At 41.6% G+C, this 17293-nt stretch overlaps 1 protein-coding gene across 2 annotated transcripts in view; it reads left to right on the forward strand.

The window, feature by feature from the left end:
* MPPED2 (metallophosphoesterase domain containing 2) overlaps nt 1-17293 on the forward strand; it is a 134797-nt gene that overhangs the window by 7077 nt on the left and 110427 nt on the right. Inside the window, exons 2-7 of one of the 2 annotated variants that reach the window (XM_074586240.1) lie at nt 5958-6052; nt 8390-8543; nt 12590-12717; nt 12984-13246; nt 13840-13991; nt 15485-15642. The gene's annotated coding sequence lies outside the window, so the exon portion shown is untranslated. Of the gene's footprint in view, nt 1-5957; nt 6053-8389; nt 8544-12589; nt 12718-12983; nt 13247-13839; nt 13992-15484; nt 15643-16705; nt 17285-17293 lie in introns of those variants that run through there. The other variant, XM_074586239.1, reaches the window with a different exon arrangement.

Here is a 17293-nt window from a genome sequence, read left to right on the forward strand (position 1 = left end):
CATGAGACTAGTGACCACCTCTCTCTGTAGGAAAAACAGAGCTTGAAGAGCAGAGAGTGCTTGGAGCTGGTTCTTTAGGTTAGGGCGTTCCTGCCTGGGCATCTCTTCAGGGGCTTGTGTAACCCAGGGAGGGCAGGGGAGCGCTGCTTCTGGAACCAAAGCTCAGGATGAAGGAGTCTCATCCTCGTACCTTGCTGTGCAGGGAAAGCCGTGCCTTGGAGCGCTACGAACAATCTGAGTTTGCAGGAGCTTGCAGTTTTCAGGAACCTAATGGGAGATGGGCCCACGCCAAAGTCATAAACTCTGTTTTGGCCTCAGCACTAGTTTCTGTGCCAAATTGTTCTCAGCGAATTTTATTTATTTATTTCCGAATGTGAATTTTTAGTCGGGAATCCTGAATGTGCCTTTAGAATAAGTATTTTCAAACTATTTCTGAAATTTTAACAGGAGTCGGTACTGCTGCTCTTCGCCAGCGGGGCCTGTTTCAGCTCCCAGCGACATTAGCACAGACGCTCACTGACTCGCTGTGTGCTGGAGCAAGTGCTGCATGAGTAACCCCGAGAACTTTGCAAGAGATAAGTTCCATCAACAGTCCATTTTGAAATGGTCTTGAAATGATTAAGAAATCCTGCGAATTACAAATTTACAAAGCAATTTTCTTGAGCATTTAGAGTTAGCAACAGTAACCTTTGCCAGTGGAGAAGATGGTTTGAGAATTTCCCAAATGATACAGAGATGCCACTTCAGTATTAAACATTATTCTTTTAGCTCCTTGCTTATTCAAGTAAAGATCTACAATACCTCTGTCATTTTTATTTTTTTCCTATAAGAAATGTACGTCATATGCAAACGTTCAGTCTCCTGTGTTCTCCTGTGTACAGTATATTGCATGTGTTTATAGCTCTGGAGAAAAGGCTAATGAAGAGAGCGTAACTCTGAAGAGAACAGTCATGAGGCTTCATTTGTTCCCTACATGCTGCAATAATCCTAATGCACCTTTTACTCTACAGAATGGCTTGTACTTGGGGAATTGTGTTTCATCCAATTTTCTTGCAAATAATGAACAAGTTCCCCCAGGTTTATTGGCACTATCTTGTGCACGCTTTTTTGGTGTAAATTATTTATTCTACTAATTTAACAGCAAACAGTCCTGGATAGTGAGCTTAGTGAGGCAATTTCATAGATATTGGTTGTAGGTTAATTATTTAGGGATTGAGATATCTCTGGTAATGCCAAATAAGTACAGACCTAATCAGAGAAAGCAATCGAATGCGTCTAGGTTTTCCAAATCTCAGATCATGCAACCATTATTTGATGGTCATTAAGTTTGGTGGGTTATTGCAAAAGAACACGAATGTGTTTTGAGGTAGCCCACAAGTTAACCCTTATGGTTCCTGTCATTTCCCAGGCGGTCGACCCTTTGGTCACTGTGAGCCAGCTAACCAGAGTGTTCAGATCCACGTACTCTGTTGTTCTGGAGATGGAGACGGTTAAGGATGTTTTTGACTATGCATCTCGTGGGATAGCTTAGCGGTTTGGCAGCTGCTGAAATATGAATGCTGAAGAATCAACAGATAAATCATATTTAGGACTAAAATAAACATTCTCTGCTGGTTTTTTTAAAGGTGGTGTATAGCCACACAGAGGAGATAGTTTAACTGTTATAATTGTCACTACTTTATTTTTATAGAGAGATTTTGATGCTAATCACTTGAAAAACATGAAACATCTCGAATCCTATGTAGCATCACTATCCAGTGTCAGTTTAATGGGAATGGGTATTGTGTATTTTTTTTAATTCAGTGAGGAAAACGTTATTCTTAATCGGTATTATTTTTTTTTAGCTGACGTAAAATAAGTTGGGCAGTTCATTGGAGAGAAGCGTAAGCTCTAAGTAGAGCCAGGGAAGACAATGAATGAAAAGCAGTGTGAGGAGAAATCTGTGAGCAATGCTTGGTGTGGATAAAATGTTGACGTTAAGGCATAGTTGTTTCCATTCTGTCGTCTCTATTTCTACGGCAAAATTACGGCGCTGTGCTCTGCTGTGCTTCACTCCTTAAATGGCACTCAAAGCAGCCCTTCGAAAGGGCTAGAAACTGTCTTACTTCCATGTTCCTGCACCTCCTCAGTAGCGCTTGGGGGGGATGTTTTATTTTTGAAGATCTCCAATGGAGTAATCTTCTCCCGTAGGGTATTTGTGTTGGTAGTGTTTGTGTTTATTTTCTCTTTATATTTGTTTTAGTTTTGTTTTGGTTTGTTTTTGTTTTTTTTTTAAATGTGTGTATGGATTCCTTTTTAATGTTAAATTTAAAGCAAGCACCTAAAATGTGCCTTGAAGTTGGAGCAGATGGTGGGGAATATTTGAGATTTTCTCTTTTCCTCTAAAGCAGTTCATTCCACAGCTTTAGGTCAGCCTTCATGGAAGTGCTTGCTCCCTTCCAGATGAGCCCTATCTTCTTGCTTAAGAATTTTGCTGAAGGAGTGAGTAGCTCATTGCAAAGCTGTAGGATTCACAGGCTTTCCAGTGTAGAGAGTAGAGGATACGATGGTGAAAGCATGATAGTTTGCATTGGCGAAGGGATGTACCGAAGCATTCTGCACTAATTGGATTTTCTTTAGCATGAAAGCCTTTGTGCCAGATGTGTTGCACTGGTAAGAGAGATGAATAACTGAAGCCAGATCATTAACGAGCAGGATAAGATGGAGTCACTTAGTGGCAGATTGAAGGAAGCCCCGTTCATTGCCACATAAGGGCATTCTGCTAGCAAGGATTTCAAGAGGACAACTAAATGTGTTTCCCATTTCACATTCAATTGATCTGAGATGCATCCTAACAATATGTTATCTTTCTGTATTTCACTATGTAAAAATAAATACAATCCTTCAAGGAGGATGAACAGCTCAGATGTATCAACCGTTCTCTGGTAGGAAGACACGCAAATCTGCTAAATTCTCCAGTTGCTGTGGGATTTTTGCATTTCTAAGGAGACAGCTAATAAAACCCGTGATTAGTGGAAGAAGGTAAGAGAACCTTGGCTAGTGCTTTAATGATGGGGTGCTTCGGGGAAGCAAGGAGGAGACCTGGGGCTAGAGTCTAAGGCCAGCTTCTTAAAAGAAGCCCCAAAAGATGGGTGTTAAAGTCTGTCCAAGGTTCTGTGCAGCTATGGGGTGGAATAAAGAGATACTTCCAGCCATGAGCGTAGACATCATTCAGCAACTTATATTTTATGGAACCCTGGAAACTAAAAATTAAAAACATGAAAGGAAGACTGTAATAGTTGGAAGAATATATAAGGAATCTTGGCAAACATATGAAATAAAACATATACAGCTGTGTTAAGAAAAATATTTAACTCCATTTTAAATGCCATGAGTCATTAGGATGTGTTAAAAGGCAAAAAGCAGCATAGTATAGTTTTGCAGCAAAAATCAAGAAGGAAAGCTGCATCTCACCTAATTGTAGGATGCTTTAATCACGGGAGTGTGTTGCACTTCTGCTTAGGTGCAGTCCCTGTGCTCTTCAGTCCATCAGCTTGGAATTGTGCAATTAGATGTGGAAATGGAAACACAATCAAAGGCTTCAGTTACACAGGGTGAACGTAGGAAGGGCTGAACGGGATATGTGGAGGATTTGGCACGATTGGACGTGTGCTAGTTCTTGTTATTTTAGAATCTTATTTTGTTAAGACAAGATGACAATGACAAGTAAGAAAAATTACTTTTTCATAATTCAAGATTTTTATGACCTGGCAGGCTGGAAAAAAAGAAAGAATCTCTTAATATTTGGCTTCTGTGGACTATTCATGCAGTACAGCTATATTTTCTACGAAGTTGAGAACGTGTAGGAAATTGAGCTGTGCGGTGTAATTAGAATTGAAGAGTAGCACATCTAATTTTGTGATACTGGTCTGGCCACTGAGTGAGAGCAACAAATGAAAGTCAGAACTTCATAAAGGGAACGCTTTTCTGACTGTGATAAACCACTTGTTCATTCAGTACGAGGAAGAAAAGTGGATATGGACTTAGAGAGCAGTGATGGATCAGTCTTTAAAAGCCTCCTAGTTTGGGGAAAAAAATAAAATATTTATTTTACTAACCTAGATGGGGACACTTTACCTAGTCCAGTGTTTAAAGTTATGCCTGTATTATACATCTTAGAGTTCTGTAAGGAGATATCTGAAATAGATGTAAATGAGCAAGCCAGGTACTGCAAACAATCTGGTTTCTAATAGTGAGGAACTCAACAAGCCCTAATTTATCCTGTTTGAGAAAACACTGGTTTTGAATTTCTCAGTCTTTCCTTCCTTCATATACATTTTAAATCATCAGTGCGGGATGCAGTGAAATTAATGGGTTATGAAAGTGTAATTTTGTTGGTTGTGATGCTACTTCTGGATGAGTATTCATTAAGAAAACCCTGGATCTACCCTGCCAGGTTCCTTCCTTCTGCTTTGCTGATATGAGCTGAGACACGCTTGCTGTAATATGACACAAGATCCAGCACTGTATTTCTAGTGACAGACTTCTTCAGGTTCCCCTCTCTCTTTGTGGCATTAAATTTTTTTCAGAGAGGATATTGTAGATGGGCACGGCAGTACGGATTTTTAATCCTTTTCATAACAAAACTCAATGAAAATCTTCAGAAACTCAACATACCTTGTCTGCTAGGCTTTGTGCAGTAGTTGCTTTTTTATTTCTGCTGAGAAGCAGTTCTTAAACAGGGTGGAAACCAGTAGGGAAGACTGTACAAAAGGTGTGATGCTTTTCATTGGATTGTCGAGCTGTTTCCCAGTTTACTTTCTGGCATCTCTAATGGCATGGAGACAAAGCGCTCAGCCTATCCACATGAAAAGGAGAGCACAGGGCTCATTTGGATACAGCCAAACTGATCAGGGAAACTTGAAATGAGAACACCTGACAGATTTAGGGGTTTCTGGGTAGAATATAGCCTTTAAAAGGCTCAAGAGAATAACACATTGTCTTTCAGTGACATGTCTTTCAATGAGTCCTCTCATTTTCACGTTGTCTGAAACGTTAAACGGAGATTCCACCTGCCTGTTCCGCAAGTAGGTCAGCATTTGATAACTGCGTTAAAATTGGCCTTTCCCAAATCCTCTCTCTCACTGTAATCCTTCCTGTCCCTCTCAATTTTCCTACGTTCGCATACTCCATTATGGAGAAAATCTTGAGTCCTTTTTCAGTTTATTTCCAAACTGTCACCCACAATGGAGCTGGTTTGTTTTTGTTTTGGATCATGTTTCTTCCCCAAAAGCTTCTGAAGATAGACGTCACAGATATGATGACACATGGGAAAGAAGTTTTTTTTATGCCTGTGCAAAACTCCACGTCTTTTTCTACTCTTCTGAAAAAAAACCCCACCACATACTGTTTGGGGCTTGTGAGAATGTCTTAAAGACTGTAGTCAGAATATTAAAACATAGTTGGTAATTTAATTCTCAAGCCTAACATCCAGTTCATTTTCAACGTGGCCTATCACTTCTGGTGTGACATTACTGAAAACCTCCTGATTAAAGCCAGCTCTCTTATGCATACTTTACCTCTGTGACCTATGAGTAGCTTGAAACCATTTGAACTCTGTCTAAATTGGATCCCCCTGGTTGTAAGTGTTACTGCATGTCAGTTCTGTGTCAGTTGGATGGAAATCTTGCTGCAGAGGATGAAAGTTCACAGCTCAGTATTAATCTACTGGGCAAACTACATCTGATGCCTTCAGTTTTCTTGAAATACAGCTTCTGATGACCTCTGACAGGTAAAACACAGTATAGGATTTTCTAATATTCATTTTCAGTGTAGATATTTAAAATGTAGCGTGTGTCATCCTTCTGTACCAAATAAATGCTGTGAGAGACAAAATTAAAAATAGTGACAAGTGGAGTCTTTTGTTAATAAAATATGTTTAGGTCCAGTACTTCACAATTGTCTTGTTCTCTCCACAGCAAATGGAAATCCCGGCTTCAGCAGAGGAGGCTGCGTACCGATGAACTGCTGGCGAGGATTCCCTTGATATCTGTTGGATGAGACTTTCAAATTGGTGTGTGAAGAGGAGTTTAACAACAAAAATTCCTGAAGCTGCATGGCTTCTGGAGCGGGCAGCATAAATCATTGAGTGCTGGCAGAGTCTGTCTTTAGTTCACAAATAAGAACTTTGAATTTAGCACCAGCTACTGGTTAAAAGAGACTCTGTATAGGTTTGTGCAGCTTAGATGACACCATTATCAACATCCTCTGTTACAGAGTGACACCTTTACTCTGCTCTTGTTAGGGAGTCTTAAATTGCAAGTACATTACATTTAGGTTTGCTTTTGAAGTGACCTTTTTGTACATAAAATTCCAAGCTAAAAAAAAAAAAAAAAGTTTAATAGGCGCAGGTTTGTAAGTCTGCAACTTCACCATGCTTCTGCTGAAACTAACAGTAAAACTCACGCCTCTTTCAGTGGGTGCAAGTTTGAATTAAATATTTAGTTAGTGGACACTGATCCTGTGTTTCTTGCAAATCCCAAATTGTCTTTGAAAAGGTGGGATTTGGTAGGAGGAAAGAAATCTAAAATTAAGCTCTGGTTTGTGATGGGACGATGCTGATGCTGGGAGGGATGCTTTTTGGGGCACTAGAGATTGATCAAATTCTCCTTCTCAAAACCCAGCTCCAGTCCTACTGAGGAGAACTGAAAAAGTGGGCTTGTGCTAGCCCTGAACGGAGCCTTTGGCTCCTCGAGAAGCCTGTGCTTCAGCCCTGTGTTTAAAAGAGGAATTTTAGTCGGTAGAGTGTGTACCTAGTTGATAGCACCTTTTGAGCCCTTCCAACTCCTCTCATTCTGGAACTACAGTTTGTCATTACAAAACATTGCCGTTTGATAAGTCAGATGAAATATCTCATCTGATGACTCTCATCCTGTCGTTCCTCTTCGGGAAGTACAAAACAGTAGTAATAAATCAGTATCAGTATGGCCAGAGGTATTTTAAGACAGTGGCCATTGGATCAGTTCTTGGACACTTTAGGAGCATATTTTCCCGTTGTTTCCATTTTTAAACCCAGACTTCTAAAATCCTGGGAGCCTGACTCTTTTTCCTGTGAGCCACACAAAGAAATAAATTTTTGATTACAACATGTGCAGAGCCCGGAGTCCAAAACCTTGGAGTTCTCTTCCATAGCTCTGACACCTGCTATCAAAAGATAGATATCAAAAATCGGTGGAGCTCCCTGTGGGTGCAGCATTCGGGTCACACGGATCTCCGGGAGCCCAGAGCTCATTCAGCAGCAATGCCACGGAAGTGTTCTATAACTATACATGCTATCCGTACACACATTCTACTATAAATATAGAAAAATGGCATAGGGGCTCTTACAACAATGTAACAAGAACAAAGTATAAAAAAAAAAAAAAAGGAAATTTAGCAACTTGCAGACTATGGCAATCTTGTGGCTTGTGGGCTTTAATCATTGATTTTTGCTTTGTTAATTTGGCAGTATTGAGCGTAGGTAACTGCAGCGTTCTGATCCGACAAATATGTGGAAAAGAGCACGCTGTTGAAAATCCATCAGAAGATAAGTGAATGTTTCAAAGTAACATGAGTGTGCATAGTCAGGTTCTGAGCTGAAAGAATTAAAGTGTGGACTGACAGCAGTGATCTCTTCCTTTACTGTTCATTGGCTCACACTGTTCTTTTTAATAGAGACCCCCAGATATGAAGAAGTAATTTGCCCATTGCATAGCTCCCATATGTGGTAAATTTTCTTTTTAAGCTTACAGAGTGCTTTATGATAGGGTAAACCTGAAAGAACAGAAAGAAACAAACAACAATGGATGAAATAGTATGGCTTAATAGGTTTTGCATAAGAAATAGCTGGCTAAAAAACATGTATACTTAAAAAAAAGCTTTTATATCAACAGCTGATGTCTCGTCTCAAATATAAGGGTCTGATCTCAAGGCAGGGCAGAACATCTGCTCCTTTCAATTTTATCAATTTAGCTAGAAGTGAAGCCAAGGATTTTAGTGGGACGAAGGTGATTCTGTAGCTTCTGCTCTCTGACCCAACAACGTAAAGTACAGCCTTTAGTCTGAAGCTTGGGCAGAAGCTTAAATATACATTTGTCCAGGTTTATTCTGGATTTTGACCTTCTTAAGGTTAACAGCTTGTTCTAAATGGAAAAAGAGTCATTGTCAGACTATGAGTTTATCTTGCATCTGGGTAGAGACATCTGGGGAAGTTTTGTGTCTGGATTTGTTTTAGAAGCTATAGAGTTTTGCGGGCTTAGCCCCATACTTGAGGCTTGTGGAAAGCTGGGATCTGAACCCCTAGTTTTCCTTTGTCTTTTGCATTACCATCTTTGTATTTTAAGTTTTTTCCCTTTTCACTTCTCCTTTCCAGAGGTGAGACGTCTCAATGGATGGGTCACTGTGACAATGGGGCTGCTACAAGCGGGCCCTGTGACTCTGCTGCTCTCAGCGACTGCCAAAGGCCACGCTGTGCGCAAATCTGACCGCACAACAGGAGTCCCCGGGAACCCGAGGTGGACAGAAAGGTACCCTGGTTAAATTCTCACTGAGCTTTATAAACTGAGTTTATAAACTGGCTTTCTTTCAGAAGGCATTTTTTACAATAAGATCACGGTTTTGAATTTGCAGTAATACCATCACAAAAGGCGGAACTGTGGTCAATAGGTCTTGCGGGGGGGGAAACATTGCTAGAAGGCGGCTCCTCAAGTGCTCGGTTTCAGTTAACAGTAACTGACAGAGAAAATGACTTTTTAGCACATAGGTTTTGAGATCACCTCATGGGAAAGGATGACATCAAAACCCGTGGAAATCATGCCTAGATTAGTTTAGAAACTTGAATGTATTACCAGAAAATCCTCTCAAGATTCCACTTACCCTTTTTCTACTAAGACTCCTATCTGTATATTCACTAATAGAAAGAAGCCTTCTGTGTTTGTTAGCACAAGTTTCTAATTAGGCTTATTGATAATTAATCTGGATAAATCCATGTGCAGAAACTTCTCATTATCATTCTTTTAAAGCGTGATATAGGACCTTCAAGAGATGTTTGTTTATAGATATTTTCCATTTCATGGTTTCTCTATGCGCATGCCACAGTGAAATTGTGGGTATAGTTTAGTTAAATTTCCAAATCAGACTACGTTTTAAAGAAATCAGTGCTTAGTATCCACTGCTTGATCTTGATGATTGCCTTTTGTAAATGAAAATGTTGATGTGACTGTAATAAATATCCTGACATAAATATTTTCATTTACAGTAGAGCACTCTCTGTCATTTCTGGGTCTTTTTGGTTTGTTTTGTTGTTTGATTTTTGCTTTGGTTCTTTTTTCTTTATTTCCCGGTTCTTGTTCAGCTCTGCGAGCATGCTGCTAAGTGGCAGGAGGAATAACATATAGCATGCAGTCCATCATCTGCATTCCCTTCGCATTAGGTGTAACACTGGCATGAAAATCGGAGCCCCTGCTCCAATTTTTCCAGCTGTCTCTGTCTCCCTGTGATCTTTTTGTACAAATTTTCTGGCAAGTCTTTGAATATGCAAGCATATATCCCTTTCTTGAGCGTACATACACATGTTGCTCTCTCAAAACGTGGGTACAACTGAGTAGAATCATTACTGTTTTTTTCAGTAATTTGAGCATGTTTTTACTGAGGTAGGCAGATCCTTAAAACATACAATAATTTCTTCCTTTGTCCTCTTGCTCTCAGATTTCTATGTAAGTTTGGTTTGTTTTCATTCAAAATATAAGAATAAAGCAATATCGGGATCTTTTCCCTGCCATCTTCAGGGCTTATTTATAGAGTACTTTTACAGCTCCAGGAATTGTTAACTTTTAGGCAATAAATGTCATCTTACTTCTGAGGTTGCATTTGTTTTATTTTCCTTAGCAATATTATTGCTTTAAAACTGTAATATGTTTTCTATTTTGGTCTTTTTTCTATCGCCCCAAGGGACTTGAGCTGTAACTAGGGTTTGCATTGGCCACGGCGCTGTTCTTATTCTGCACATGGTTTCGGGTAGACAGGCGAGAGTGCCAGGGCCAACCGTGGTATTCTATTGGAAGAGCTTGTGCCAAGATTTGGGCTTGAACAATTTGGAGGAGACATGATGTCACTGTCTCCATAAAGTGAATTTGGACAGGAATGTTCTATTGTATTTTGGGCACGTGTTTCAAAAATAACAATTAAAATAATACCTTGTAGGTGTCCTTAATTTTTGTATTTACTCTCTGGTTTCACAGTCCTTGCCCTGCGTTTCTCGTGTCCTAGTGGTATTTCTGTTTCATTATTTTTCAAGCAGAGTTTGATGACACTGATTTAGCAGTTGCTCACAGTTCACTGCTTCAGTTTTCATCAAATTATACTTCTAGTTACACTAGACACTTTCATCATCAATTTCCATATGCCTCAAAGACATGCAGGGACCAGTTTGCCAACACTGTACTCAAATGTTAGACAATAACGGGAATACAGGATTTTTTTTCCTAGGGTGTCTGAGACAAAGAGTGTAGACTCCCTCGGTTCTTAGCAAGTGTTTTCAGCCTGGACGCATTAAAAATCTAGACAATAACTGCTATGGAATATTGATTTTAAAATGTCAAATCAAGGGCTAAAAATCAACATTAACCAGAGATTACACAGTAAGATCTTATCCGTTTCTTTCCAGAAATCTTACATTAGAGCGCGCTGCATGTGAATTCATGCTTTGCTCTTTCACCACAGAATGGGAGGATTCATAAGCATCCTGAACTGTATTTTCTGTACAACAGAGTTTGATAATTATGATAGTTAACACATAATAAAGATTTTGGCTTCAGGCTCTAGGTTTACGTGTACCTTCAGATCAGCAGTGTTACTGGGGACATTCAAAGTGACATGACTCCTGAGAATGACTGTGAAAGTCTTTTCCTTTCTTTAGGGAGTCTTATTCTTAACTTCGTGCTCAAATTGCAAAGATCTCCATGTTGGAACGCCTGACCCCTTTAAAGGTTTTTCATTATGTTTATCTTACAATTCCCTACAATTTTCTATAAAGGGACCACACTCCTGGCCCAAAGGTAATTTGGGACTTGGATGTAGATGAGCTGGAGACCGTGGCTCTTATGTCTGTCAAAAGCGTAAAGTTAATTATGCAAGGCATGAAGTGAAGCTCTGGTGCCTATTTGTTTAGATGTAAAGAGGCTAACTCTGAGTAACTGTTGACAACAGTCACCATCATCAGATGAATTTGCTGTTAAACCTGTAGCCTTCAATCTTCAAGACAGCATAGGAGTAATATTCTCCCTTCTGCACCACCATGTAAATTGCTTGACTTGCACTGTGAGCTAAGGTCTGTTTCAGTTTTGCAATTTGCTTTCCTTGTGGAATTTTGTCTGATGTTGAGAATTTCATACCTAACTTTCAGTGCAAGAGGGACCTTCTCTCAGGAACAGAGGGAAGAATTTTTCTCTGTCTGCAGAAATTTCAGTTTGTGGAGTCTGCCACTTGCAGATTGCACTCAATGTGATATAGACCCACTTCATGGAGTCTTCTGTCTGAAGTCAGAAGGACATGGGTAGAGGCAGAGCATAGACAGGCAGCTGTCTGATATCTCTGTGACTTCCCAAAACTCATGGGGACACAGTTCGTCTTACATCCAGGAACAGAGCTGTAGTGTGGACACTGCCACAGGATGAGATGATCTATGCGATGAAGGGGGAAGGGAGCTGTTGAGTAAGTTAAAGGTCAAGGAGAAGAGAGGTTTGTAATGCACTTTACTGTAGTACTAAATGCCTGTTTCCTGACAAAACTTGAAGTTTTGGAATTATTTGGTACTGTGAGCTTTGAGCACCTGAACTGAAGCTGCATTAAACTGAAGATTTTCTCATGCATTGGCTTTGACTCAATGCATTGTAGACAAGCGATAAAATGACCACTTGAGGAAAAAGGCACCCACCTTCTCCTAAACAGGTAAATTGGTATGCAGTAAACAGGATATTTGAACACCTCACATTACTCCCACAGTTGCATATTCCCTGCCACAGCTCATTGACCAGAAGGTGACCACCAAAAACCTTTAGTGCCCTGAGCCTTCGGTATCTGGGAGTTCCTGCTGTAATGTCTTTGCAGTAACTGCTGCACATCAAACAATACCCGCATCTTTATATACATACAAACTGAAGTCACTGCCTGCTCTATTATGAAGGAATAAATCACCCATTCATCCTTCTCAACTTTGAAAAAAGAATGTTTGGTGGAATGTTCAAAACAAACAAAAAAAAAAAAGAAAAGGAACGGTTTCTTCTCTAGGTACCTTGACGAGCAGTTACACTGGGAGTTTTTAGAAGGGCAAATGATTCACCTACAGCTTTTTTGCATCACTTTTTATTTCTACAGAGAGCAAGTAGGAAAGTTCCAATCAAATATTTAATTTAATTTAATAGGGGCAAGGCAGCAGACAACCATTATCCTGTGACAATGTTCTGGTCCATCGAATATAAAAAGAATGCCCAGAGGACAACTAGTGATATTTCCTTCAGAAGTCTTACCTGATGCTCTATCAGCATTGGAATGATGTGCTCCTCTCTCTCTGCAGATTCTGATAGGAGGCTCCAGTTTCACTTCCTTTGGAGAATTGTCCTCTTTCTCAAAAAGCTGGTGCGCTTCTGTGGAGAGGCCACGGATTCTTCCTGAAGATGCAGCGTTTGCTGGAGCATTGAACAGGTTAGTGTATGGGCCCGTATTTGTGAGAGAAAAAGGCTGATAAAAATTTGTAACAGCAGAGATTACAAAAATCGAAAGCCAAGAGGCATTTTTTTTTAAAATCAGTGTTCAGGGTTTAATTAGCTACTAGTTCCAGTTTGTGATTTTCTTAAGGGAAAGAAGCTCTAAGAGATAAAAAAACAGTTTGTATCTTCAAAATTGGGGTCCTGGGGCGGGGCTTTTTGTTTGTTTGTTATATCTAATACGTTTTTCTGTTGTTTTCCTAGTGATGGCCAGCATGCGCACTAAATGCTCTGTGGCTTACAGGCCACAAATGGAGAGAGAGAGCAATGGGGAACTTTTAATCTATCCAACTATCTTCTGCAGATTTGGGAAGTAATATCTGCTCAGTGGGGCATGAAGCCTAAACACAGTTTTCTCCAGTTGTCTTCGGTTCCAGGCTTACTGAAGAATTTCTACTTTAATGAGGGGAACAAGCCTGTTAAGATGCAGTTTTTGTCAGAATTGCAGTGGTCCGTATTGGGATATGGTGAGTCTAGTGACTTTCAGCGTAGATTGCCTCCAGTCGTTGTCCACTGGATCAAACTCTACTTTCTTAAAATGTTAACAAATCAAAATATGCATTGTTTGGTACTGTAGGTAACTGTAGCGTACCAGCGTGCTCTAGTCGCTGCAGGCTGAAACTGAATTCTGTCTGCAATACAAATGAAAACCCTCGCCGCTCTGGTCTTAAAATGGCTAAAAATCCAGGAAATACATGTATTAAAACAAACAAAACCCCTTTGATACTGTGTCTGAACAAAAAGATAGTGTGAAACACTGACCTAGCTTTTTAGGAAACTGTAGCATACCCTGTGCCAGCCTTGGTCCTGCGCTGCAAACTGTGCCACTCTGTATTATGCCAGCATAGGCATTCAAGAGGTTGTGCTGTGGACTAGACTGGGGAATTGATCTGCCCTAAAACCCCGTCTGCCTTTTTGGAAGGAGGCTTTTTTAAAACCTGAGTTTGTTCTTCTTGTGTGGTTTGTATCCCTGAATTACGGGAGCAGAAGTGGGGGAAGCAGAGCAGAGGGGGAGCTGTGGAAAGACCCTTAAAGTAGCATTGTTGATTGTTTTATACAGTGAGACACGGTCTTGTAATCAGGTCTTCCCTCCTTCGGCCAAATGATGGAATATTCTTGAGGTAGCTTGCTCTGGGAGGACCCTCAACGAGCAACATGCAGCAGGCTGTGGAGCCCAGTAACGCATCGCGTGACGTAGTACCTCCTGACCAGGTAGGGTCTGTGTTGGGCCGGTACTGTTACCACAGACCGATGTCATGATACACACTTTGAAAGGGTTTTAGGGTTTTTTAAAATTCCTTTCTGCGTAGAAGGTCACTCAAAAAATCTTATTATTTAAGGAATGAGTTCTCAGAGGTGGACTTTAAATGATACCTTTCTTGTATTACTTCACATATACTTAGGGAAGATTTTTCCCAAAGTAAAAAACAAAGTGAGACGGGTGTCTGTAGTTCACTCTGGACACTGTGTCTCAAAAGTTGTTAGCTCTTCCTTGTGCTTGGCAGAAACGGGACACGGTGTATTAGAGATCACGTAACAGATTTTTGAAGAATCTGTATGGTTTTTGTGATAGTGTTTTCTGTTTTTTAACATGCATCTGCTGCATCTGTACATTTGATGATACTCACTTTGGCTTTGTAAAAATGAAAAAACAAAATCCAGAGCAAACTCTGAATATGACTAAGGTTTCATGTATAACGTACACTTTTAACATTACAAATAGGAAGTATTAAAGTAAACAAAAGCTGCTTGTTCACTGTTTTGAATTTCACCCAACTAGAAAAATCAGTCCTGTGACACAAAAACCCAGCTTGTTTACTTTTTAAGTTTTCAAATTTATCTCTGAGATCCTCTTGTCAAGTGTATATTAATAAGTACACATTCCAGCCAAAATAAAGATGTTTTCTGTACTTACAGACTTGCTTTTTGACGCTGCGCTTGTGAATTAGAGCAGAAAGCCAACAAAATGCAACTCTTTTCCTCAGAAAACCCTTTAATCCATTTAAGAAAAATATTTTTTCCTTCTTTTAGCAACTCCAGGGCCAACAGATTTCTGAAAGTGGGTACATCTTTGGAAAGCATCCTGTTCTCGGGGAAGCAGAAAACAAGTAGTTTATAAAAAGGAAGAGTTTCGTTATGTGCTCTTGACAGAAAATGTTTCAGAGTTTGTCAAGGCATATATTAAAAACATTGCTCCCGATGACTGTATTACAGCTTGGTGTTGCTGCTGAACTTTTAGTACTGTGAAAAAGATGTGACCTTACAATCAGGTCCCACTCTGGATTCACATGAGCAAAACCCAAGTACCGCTAACTTTCAGGCCACATACCTGGCTTTATATAAGGATTAATGGAATTAGGTAAAGGCTTATTTCAGTACTAGGACACAGAGACACTGATTTGTCTCTCACCATAGAAGGTATCAAAGAGAAGGTCTTTGAGCTTTCTAATTCCCAGTCCAATCACCTACCCAGGCTTCTACCCTGTTTTTCCCTCTGTGCTAAAAGCTCATTTTTGTAGTGCTGGGGGCTCTAGGTGTGGTAAGAGGACACAAATACAGGAAAAGTCCTTCTGCTGCAACAGCAGAGAAGGGATGCGGTAGGTTCAGGATCAAACCTGCTCCTCCTCACCCTCACCCACCCATGTTTTTGTATTTAAGCTGTCAATGGTACCAATGAAGCTATCCTGTCCTCTTTGTGTTCTCAGTTGCTCATCTCGCTCCCTGCCTTCTTCCGGCAGAAACATTTGTGCAGTTATGAACTGGATCGAATGAGGAGACTGACCCACACCGAAACAGGCTGCTTTTCCCTGGTGCTAACTGGATCGGTTTCCCACGTGGGGTTCCCACACGAGGGCTAGTGCAGGTGAGGTAAGGGGGCTGAATGCTGGGTTGCTTCTTTTACAGCACTGTCAGAGTAAGTCAGCTGAAAACCTTTGTTAAAGTGCGTCCTCAGACACCATTCCAGGCAAAGATTCCCTGGAAATCTTGCTTTGATTTGGTGAGGAGGAGGACTCACCACTGCGTCATTTTGTCTGAAACAGAAATTTTCCTTTGGCAGTTCACAGTGGGTACTTCTATTAAAAGGGGAAATGACAATAGTGAAAAAAAATCAGACTGAAAGGTCTAATATCAAATTTGGAAAAAATTATACTATTTAACCTTTTTTTTTTTCAGGTTGATTTTTCTTAATTTGCCATGCTTCTAAACAGGACAGTCCATCCTAGTGGATTTCTGTTTGGCAATACTGGGGACCCTTCTCATTGTTTTCAACAACAAAGAAAAACCTGCCTACTTGCCATGCATATCCAAAGGTTGGCCAGAGTCAAAATTACTTACTTAAAATATGTAGGACACTACTTACTCTTAGAGGCCTGTTAGGAGCTTTTATTTTCTGTCAGCTCGATTATTCCGAATTATTTGGAATTCTTTTCTTTTCTTCTTTTTTCTCCCCATTGTAAGTGTATGACTGTGGAAGTCCCCCCTTCCGTTTGCTGTCTTGAAAGTAAAAGAACAAACACCTCTAATCTTTACATTGTTACTGTCGTGGCTGTTGACACAATTGCTATGTATTTCGGGGGGGGGGGGAAGACAAAAAAAAAAAAAAAAAGACAACAGCAACCTCCCTGATTCTACCTCTCCATAGAAAAGCCCCAATTACCCTAAGATAATGTTCAGCCTCACAGGCTAACCCTACAGTACTGTTTCTTTATGTTTTTTCCTGGTCGCCGAGCTTGGCTTATCTACAGAAGGAGCAGAGCACCGCATTAATACCTAATGATGAAAAAGGTGCGGGAGACGGCCAAACCTGTTTCGAGGATTATTGTTATTATTATTTTAAATTGTTGTTGTTGTTGTTTATTTATTTTATTATTTCGTGAGGCCGGGGAAGAGCCGAGCGGCGGTGCGCGGCGGGTCTGTACCGGGTGCGAGCCGGGCGCCTGCCGCGGCCTCCCGGGCGCTGCCCCGGGGCGGCGTGGGGGGGGGGTCCCGGCGGGGTCCCGACACTGCCCTCCCCGCTCCCCCGGGGCCGTGGCAGCCGACATCCCCCCGCCCCCCCCCACCTTGACCCCGGCAGAGCCGCTGCTCCCGCCGGCCTCTCCTGCCGGCTCGGCGGGGGGGAGGCTGCGCCGCACTTGGGAAATGCAGCAGCGATTCCTCCCTCCTCCCTCCCTGCCCGGGGGGGTGAAGTGCGAGGCAGCGGGAGGAGCTGTGCGTGTGTGTCTGTGTGTGTGTGTGTGTGCGAGCAGCGCTCCGTGGCCGCCGTGTTTCCTGGTGCCTGCTCCCTGACCCCAGTGGCAGCCCCGCTCACTGCACCGCGCCCGCCCTCGCCGCCGCCCCGCACCCGGACCCGCACCCGGACCCAGGCCGCCGCCGCCGCCGGGCACCGCCGCGGGGTCGGGCGCAGGCTCTGCCCCGGCCGCGCCCCCGCAGCCCCATGGAGCGGCCCCGCTGCCCGCGCTGAAGGCATCCCCGACCCGCCCGCAGCGGCAGCCGGCGGAGGGAAGGTGAGCGGC

Source organism: Larus michahellis, chromosome 4, assembly GCF_964199755.1.
Source record: "Larus michahellis chromosome 4, bLarMic1.1, whole genome shotgun sequence".
In the NCBI taxonomy this organism is placed as follows: domain Eukaryota; kingdom Metazoa; phylum Chordata; class Aves; order Charadriiformes; family Laridae; genus Larus; species Larus michahellis.